Genomic DNA, 8,893 nt, shown 5'->3' with positions numbered 1-8,893 from the left:
AGTAAAACAAGGTCAAGGTCAAATATATTGTCAATAGTACACCTAAGTGTATTATTATTGTTCTTTGTTTAAAGTTTGAAGTCCTTCTGTCAAAGTATATTCAGGAGTTGAACAATAAAGATTTTTCTAATATGACCTTGAAATACAAATTCTAGGTCAAGGTCAAAAATGTTGGTAAGGTTCAACTAGGTTATATACCATCTACCTATGATACAAGTTAAAAGTCTGTATGTTAAAGGAGTCTTGTGTTATGGTCCGAACAATATTTTTAATTAAAAGCTTGACCTTGAAAAGCAAAATAAGTCAAGGTCAAAAAATTTGGTGGTGTGCACTCCTTCCCAATACCATCTACCTATGTTTTAAGTTTGAAGTCTTAATGTCAAAGGGTATTAAAGTTATGACCCAGACAAAATTTTATTATTTTTTTCTTAATTTGACCTTGAGTAAAACAAGGTCAAGGTCAAATATTATTCAATAGTACACCTAAATGTATTATTAGTGTTCTTTGTTTAAAGTTTGAAGTCCTTCTGTCAAAGTATATTCAGAAGTTGAACAATGAAGTTTTTTCTAATATGACCTTGAAATACAAATTCTAGGTCAAGGTCAAAAATGTTGGTAAGGTTCAACTAGGTTATATACCATCTATCTATGATACAAGTTAAAAGTCTGTATGTTAAAGGAGTCTTGTGTTATGGTCCAAACAAAATTTTTTATGAAAAGCTTGACCTTGAAGAACAAAATAGGTCAAGGTCAAAACTGTTGGTGGCATGCACTCCTTCTCAATACCATCTACCTATGTTCCAAGTTTGAACTCTTAATGTCAAAGGGTATTTAAATTACGGCTTGGACAAATTTGGATGAAGAAGAAGAAGAAGAAGAACTAGAGCAAAGCTCGTTGCAAAGCAACGAGTGGGTTTTCCGCTAATGTCGAAAGTAATGCTAGAAGTACCTCTAAGAAGCAGTGTTCTTAATCTAATGACAAAAGTAACTTAGGTACAAAAAAGATTTTAAAAATCGAATGATTCTTGGTATGACTTAACAAAATCCGAATGGTTTTAAGTACGACTTAACAAATTTGACTTCATTTTAGGTAAAAGTTATTTTTACCTGGAACTAACATCTAATTTCTTAACCCAGAATGCAAAATTAAAATGTCCGTAAAAAATCAATTTTGTTTAAAACATAATTCTGAGCAACATTTCCTCTACACTGCTTTTCAAAGGGTTGACCTTTCGTACTATGTGCTTGTTGCATCATCAATTGTCAGAAACTTATCGATGTATAGTTTACTTAATTTTATTATTCCTCTGTGAATATTTTTATTTAAAATTACTATTGATGGTGAACATTTCAAAGGGCCCCGCTGATGTTATTTTAGAGAATTTTGCTTTGACCTTGACCTATAACTTGAAATTTTTCCAGCTGGCATTTAGCTGTTTCATTGCCCCTAACATATAGGCATTTTTGTTGAATCTGACCAAGATTAAGCATATCCGGGAAATAATCTACTGTCTAAAACTAATTTTATTAAGATCTGCTATGACCTTCACATTGACATGGTTCAAGGTCACTGCACGCCATTAACCAATAAGCTCTGTTTAGGCAAAATATTAGCCAATTCGGGGCTAAAAGGAGAGTATATATATGCTCTTAAAATATGGATTTTTGTGTGATCTGATATGACCTTGACACTTGATCTACAAATATCATTCGAGGTCATTGCATATCCTTTGATCAAAGGCATCATGTGGGTGAAGTATGAGCCTGATTGGAGCAAAGGGAGAGAAGATGTACTCCAGACAAGGATTTTTTAAATATAATTCTGCTATGACCTTCACAGTTTACCTTGAAAATAGGTTCAAGGTCACTACACACCCTTTACTCAAAAGCTCTGCTTATGTGAAGTCTGAGCCCTATAGGGGTTAGTAGAAAGTATATATGCTCTGAAAAAAGGATTTTTGCATGATCCGATATGATATTTCACCCTTTACCTAGAAATTTCATGCAAGGTCACTGCACATCGATTAACGATAGAGACAGTCTGTGAGTATTAGCCAGATTGGACCAAAGGGAGAGAAGATATGCCCCAGACAAGGATGTTATATATGTAATTCTACTATGACCTTAACCTTATACCTAACAACATGGTTCAAGGTCACAGCACATCCTTAACCCAAAGGAACCCAGTGGATGAGGTATGAGCCAGATTGGGCCAAGGGGAGAGAAGCTATGCTCCGGTCAAGCGATCTCGGATGGACAGACGGACAAACTGATCACTAGAAGCCCACACAAACTTGCTTTCTATCTAATTTGAAATAGTATCCATGCTATCTGCCCATGGTGAATAGTCATCAAAACCATTCATCAGCAGAATTTGATTTCCCTCCTTTTTAAACTCGGAACACCTCTGACCTAATTAGATCACCGCATTAAATACAAAGTTTGATAACTCTAATTTGTTTATCATCAAGAAATTCTGCATCGCTGACAAATAAAGTTTTTTTCGGTACAATAATATACCAATTAACTGACTATCTGGACAATAGCAAGTTTATTGTCCCACCCCTCAGCAACTATTTCCCTTGGCTTTGCCTCATGAAATAGTTGCTGTCTTGGGGGACAATAAACTTGCTATTGTCCTCATACCCAGTACATACTAAATAGGCATATAATATCCAATCCACCTCCATTTCATGTTATATAACCTCCAGTTTGTAACCTTCAATTTCACTGTGTAAAGGCAACACAACAGTCAAAGCCGCAAGTTTCACAATTTATTACTGCTTCTCATGTACTTAAAATTAGGGGCCTTAATATTGCTTAGGCCTAAAAAAAAAAAGTTGTGGGTTTCGGGTAACCCGACCTAACCTACAAAAATGGCCCGATCCTACCATTTTTAGATGCCTGATTTTATCCGACTGTGAATTTCATCTTATTTCCAATAAAAAAAACGTTTTTAAATATGAAACAAACAAACATTCTTAGGATTCAGGCCAAAAAAAAATAGATAAAATAAAAAAAAATCCCCACCTACCTAACCTAATTTTTTCATCAGTATTACCCTAAACACACTATTTTTTTTTTAGGCCTTACCAATTCCAACAAGAGACATCCCATTAACTATTGATAAACATTAAAATTCATTTCATGAATCTACGCAACACTGGTAAATCTTCACGTACAGTCACTATCAATTTTACAAAAATATTGACGGTTCTTTATCCGAAACTATTCCTTGTACATGTACCTGTAACTGCAATTAGTACACTAACATTTTATGAAAAGACGGTTTGTCTTAGAATAAGAAAGCTAATGCAATTCTGAGAAAAAGAATACTACATATTGCAAATTCCATTGAGGTTTAATAAAATTATGGCCATTTAAGTGAACCCCCCATTTCCAATTTCCATTAATAAACACAGATTTACAGGGTTCTCCATAGTAAAACATCTTTACCTGACCTTTTAGAGGTCAATTGTTGTTCAACCACCTTTGAAAAGAAACCTTATTCAATACAACATGCATCTACATTATATAATCATGATAAAAGCTTCACATCACTTAGAAATATCCTTACATGTATACCCCCCCCCCCATCTTTTGATTTTCATAAAAAGTCATGGTTAAAAAGGTTTAACCTAATTTTATGAAACTTATGGCAATTTCCTTGAGTCATTTCTCACACATATTTGAAAACAATCATCAATGATTCTAAAATTTGATCCTAATTATTTGTTTATTTTATGATTTACACCATTTTAATTAACAAATAGACAGCTGTCCTGCTTGTGATTTCTTGTTTTTATGAAAAAAAGTAAGCTAACAATCATATTTAGTGAATATCTAATCTATTTTGATTTCTAGTCTCCTTCTAACCATGCTAAAATAGTAAGATACAACCTACAAGTTAGACATCTGCCTTAAATTAAAATAAACTTCAAACACCCAGGTAGCTGGAGACAGAGTTGATTTCCATGAAAAATGTTCAAATTTGACATGTTTTTCTACTTTTTTTCTGCATATATACCTTAGAAAGGTAGAAATAGGTTGTTTCTTGTTCATTTCAAAAGTAATTATCATAGCAGATGTTATTTCAAAGTCAAATGTACATTTACATATCCTACATGTAATCTTAATGCAGACAATTAAATAGAGGGGAGGGGGGGGGGGGATTTTTCAATTATGTAAACACATCTAAATATCTTTATGAAATAAAAAATAAAGGAAACATAATTGCATACTTTTATTGAAAAACAAATTTTCACAGCAATTATGAATTTCTTTAAACAGCCTTAATTTTGTTTTCATAATTTCTTATCAAACACAAACCACAACATGGCATGATGCTTTCTTCAAGTTCCATTATTGTTCATGCATTATCGGATTTAATTTGAATTACCGGTAAATAGTCTGTAGAACACAAGGAATATGCATGTGGATAGAGGTGACAGGTTAATCTCAGGAGCTGACCCACAAGAATCAACAGGTACCGGTAAAAGCCATGTGGTAACAAGAGGCTGTTTTGAGCTGAAATAAAAAAAAAAAAATAATTAGCTCAAAGTACATGTATTTCCTTCTGGTATACCATGTTTTATCAATTCTACCGGGTTTTTTTTTTGCAAATAAATTTGGCGAGGGTTTTGGTTTCTTTTCTTTTAAATTACATTTTTTAAAAACAATACTATGTGTAATAAGCATAAAACATGTATGAGTAAACTTAATGAAGAATTTTTAATAGATTATTTTTCACAGAATGTGTTACATTACATGTATGTCAATCTTTATAAAAGTAGCGTATATTTCGTGCGCCATAAATTGCAAGTTTTTTGTAAATATCATTTACGTGCATGATAGGTATATATGGTCTAACCAAAATTTTCTTCATAAAGCTACAGCTGTATGTACCACATAATCATATGTTTTGTCACAAGTATACATTTTTAAAAAATACCCAAATTCCAACAGTTGAAAGTAACTCGATGAATTTTTCATTCTCTGATAAGTTCATTGTGTTTTGTGCGTGCATATATTATAAGTCTGCTGCAACAGCAGCCAATCAGCAGTAAGCTGAATCCACTAATAAGAAAGTTTGTGGTTTAGGAGCGGGTAAAATTGTTTATGCATAATGTAGCTGACACTGACTTGAATAGATCTGATATATATGTACAAGATGGGAGAAATAATGACAGAACAGACTGGGATTCGAACCTTGCCCTCTGAATCTCTAGTCAAGTGCTCTACCAACTGAGCTACATGTATCTGGCACCGGTATTCAAACCAGTCTGACCATCACATCCCCCCCCCCCCCCTTAAATGATCTTCACCCTCAAAGATCATCCCTGGCTCTTCCCCTGGCAGGAGTTAACCTGTCAGTTCCAGGGGTTGGTTACAACACCAATATTGTATGGGGATGGAACGATCCACCGATGCACCGGTGCATCACGGTATTTATTTTGACGATATTTGGATTGTTACATTTACCATTAATACATTACGATACCTATGCGGACTTTGTTTTATTTTCCAAAAATATCTGAGCTTCATATATCGGCTATTTTTTTGTCTGCGCGCCTAATATGAAAGTACAAAGATGGCGGAAAACCTCGTAAAGTTGTCAAACCTGTAGGAAGCTAAATCTGGAGTGTGGACAACTTTTGGATTACTTGTTAATGAAAAAGTAGTGTATATGAGACTTAAGTAATTTGTAAATTGTGCAACGCTCATTTTAAATATATCAAAATAACTTTGGACATGCGGTAATACATCGACAGATTGAATAAATTTTTAACCCTTGTTCATGTTTTCATTTAGTTGCAATGTATCGTGATATGTATCGTATCGCATCTCATGTATAGTGATATGTACCGAATCGGCTAAGTACAGAAACGTCCAAGCCTTAATATTGTAACAGGATGGGAGAAATAATGAAGGACCAAACCAGGAAATAAACCTGGGCCCCCTGAATCTCTAGTCAGGTGCTCTACCAACTGAACACTGGTATTTAAACCGGTCTGACCGTCACATATATAAAAAGTTATTTTAAACAATGGTGTTCAATAAAAAATAACACTTGCAACCTTCATTTTTTGTCTGTAATTAATCAATATTGGCATGCGATCAGTTATCGTTGAGTACTATTTTTCATCAGTGCATTGTTACGTCATTTTATCAACACATAAAATTATATACGAAAATATGATGTAACATTGCACCAGCGAGAAATGGTCCTCGACAAGAACTGCTGGCATGCCAGTACTGCCAGTAGTCAGATTAAAAAAAGAGAATATAAATGAAAAATTACATTTTAAACATTAACAAGGACAATTCAAGTACACATCAAAACTGCTAAACAAGAAAAATTATGTGAACTGGTAGAGTGGTACGCATAGTTCTAACTTGTAAACTACATGTACAAGTACATGTACCGGGTACCCGTTGGTCTGCTAAACCTCTCTAATGATACATTGATCGGCATCATAAAAATATTAAAGACTTTTTAGTCATGTTTTAACTCTGAAGTCTGAAGTATACAATTTTATTTACTTGATGTTACATGTATGTCTACAGGGTATTTATGTCTACATTTGGAGTCTTCCGCACAAGAATATGATCAATGACATATGTTTCTAATTAGACCCTGCTTTGAATTTTGAGTTGAAAATTCACAATCTGATTTTTTTTTAAATAGATAAATTCGGTCATCCTTTCCAGTCACCAATGAACCTCGAGCAAGTCTAAACATCCAGTAAACAATGTAAAAAGTACACGTTAGTAAACAAACACCCACACCATAACAAAACATCTAACTCTGTAATTCTTATAAAATTCTTAACCCAGCAGATGTTAAATCATCAAGATATATTTGTAAATTCATACGCGATGGACATATCATAAGAAAATCTATGTACAGTACCAACTACATGTATATTTGTATACTGTATGTATGACTTTCGCCACATGTGGATTTTGTCAATAAATTGAATTGTAATTTACACAAAATTCTGGTAAAAAGGAGAAAAAAACAAGTGAAAGGTACAACATTTGGGATTCAATTCTGTTAAAAGGATTTATATTGTCTGGACTAGAAAAATAACATACATCAGTGACAGTGTGCACGTACTTACATGTACATCTATAGACTAAATGTTAACCAGTTAACATGCTGACATTTTAACCACTATAGACAAGAAACTTTAAAAGGAATAAAAAGCCTCACCTTCTTCAGTAACATCCAAATAGATCACACACTTTAATGTCCATCTTTTCCCCTTTATTACTCGTAGCTTATCAACGGCTGATCAATGGAAACATAAACATCCGTCGACATGGTCGACAGAAGTGTGGCTGTCAGAATTTCCTCGTAAACGATTCACACGAGAATATTTCCTCCTTATACAAATATGTAGTATTGTTCCCTGTGCATGTTCATATGTTTCACAGTAACTTGAAAATGCATGTGTACACCGAAAAATGCACAACTTATCTTCTGCATTACGCTCTCTCTTTTCTACAATGCCGTTCGTTACTGTTTACATTCGCGGGTCCGCGACAAACATTGCAAACATTTGTTCTGCGTGGCCGATTAGAACGTGTTAAATAAGTAGTTGAATTCATAAAAGATATAGCCTAGATGAAAAAAAAATGAAATTGAATCACAACAATTTATCTAAGACGCAACACAATGTAATGCAGTAAATGCCTGGGCCTTAAAACGGCATTTGTTCGCTTGTGTGTCTATGTAGACAAATTAACTCGTTCATGTACGATTCACACATATTTGTTTTATGAAATTTGAAAAAAATAGGGCACAGAACTTTTTAAATTTGACACCAAATGACATTATATAATATATTAACAATAACTGAATTAATTTTTTTTCATAAAATGATAACGATTTTTGCTATCAGAAAAATACGTGTATGAGCTGCTGACCCCTAATTATAGGGGCCAGCCCTTTTTTCTTAATTTTAAATGAAAGCTCTCGTTATTCTAAACAACTTTTGCTCTATATGTATTAACAAAATATTTTTAGTTTAAAGGTTATTATACAAAGAACAACAAAATTTCAGACCCCCCAAAACCTTATACTTTTCCGGCAAATAGCTTAAAAACTAAAAAACATTTTGCCAAACTTTTCATGCCAGCAAAACTATAAAATGTTACCAACAATTCTGCTAAATTTCATGCAACTATCTTTTGTAGTTCCCGAGATCAACTCTGGACAAAAGACCCCCCAATTTTCAATTAAAGGGCAATAACTCATAACCGGAAGTGAATTTTAAAAATTTGATAAAAACGTCTCGAGATATTAACATTGTCTACATACCCTGAAAGTTTCATAACAATCGGACAACAAATGTACGAGAAATGGCCTACACAAAATTTGCGGATAAAAAAAAATTAACTAGAGCAAAGCTCGTTGCAAAGCAACGAGTGGGTCTTCCGGTGGTGTCAAGAGTAAAGATAAAAGTTCCTGTAAGAAGCAGAGTTCTAAAACCAACTACAAAGAAAATAAAAAAAATATTTTTAAAAAATCGAATAATTCTTAGTACGACTTAACAATGTCTGAATGATTTCAAGAACGAATTAACAAAAATCTTTACAATTTCTAGAACGACTTAATAAAAAAGTTCTGAATGTCTTCAAGTACAATTTCCGAATTATTTTAGGTACGAGTTACTTTAAATTTTAACATAACTCTATTTTCTTTACCAAGAACGTGGAATCAAAATTTCCGGAAAACTTAATTTTTAAATCCCAATATTTTCATAATGCATCGTCCGATTTCAAAACGGATTTCAGTTTTAAATTCAGCTTAATAAAAGCTCCTTTGTTGCTTTATGGTTTATATCAATTTAATGGTCAGAAAAGAGTTAGTATAAAAAGACTTAGT

The 8,893-nt window shown here is 33.3% G+C and overlaps 1 long non-coding RNA gene across 1 annotated transcript; it reads right to left on the bottom strand.

The window, feature by feature from the left end:
• Positions 1–4,229: 4,229 nt before the first annotated feature.
• Positions 4,230–7,829, bottom strand: LOC117687693 (uncharacterized). Its single transcript, XR_010708078.1, has 2 exons — positions 7,217–7,829; positions 4,230–4,527 (listed from the first exon to the last, which is right to left on the bottom strand). It is a non-coding gene; the product is annotated as an uncharacterized lncRNA (long non-coding RNA).
• Between the last annotated feature and the right edge of the window lie 1,064 nt (positions 7,830–8,893).

The sequence above is a fragment of the Magallana gigas genome, chromosome 1 (genome assembly GCF_963853765.1).
Source record: "Magallana gigas chromosome 1, xbMagGiga1.1, whole genome shotgun sequence".
In the NCBI taxonomy this organism is placed as follows: domain Eukaryota; kingdom Metazoa; phylum Mollusca; class Bivalvia; order Ostreida; family Ostreidae; genus Magallana; species Magallana gigas.
Note: the sequence above shows the minus strand (reverse complement) of the source record. Positions and strands in the feature narration are given on the sequence as shown.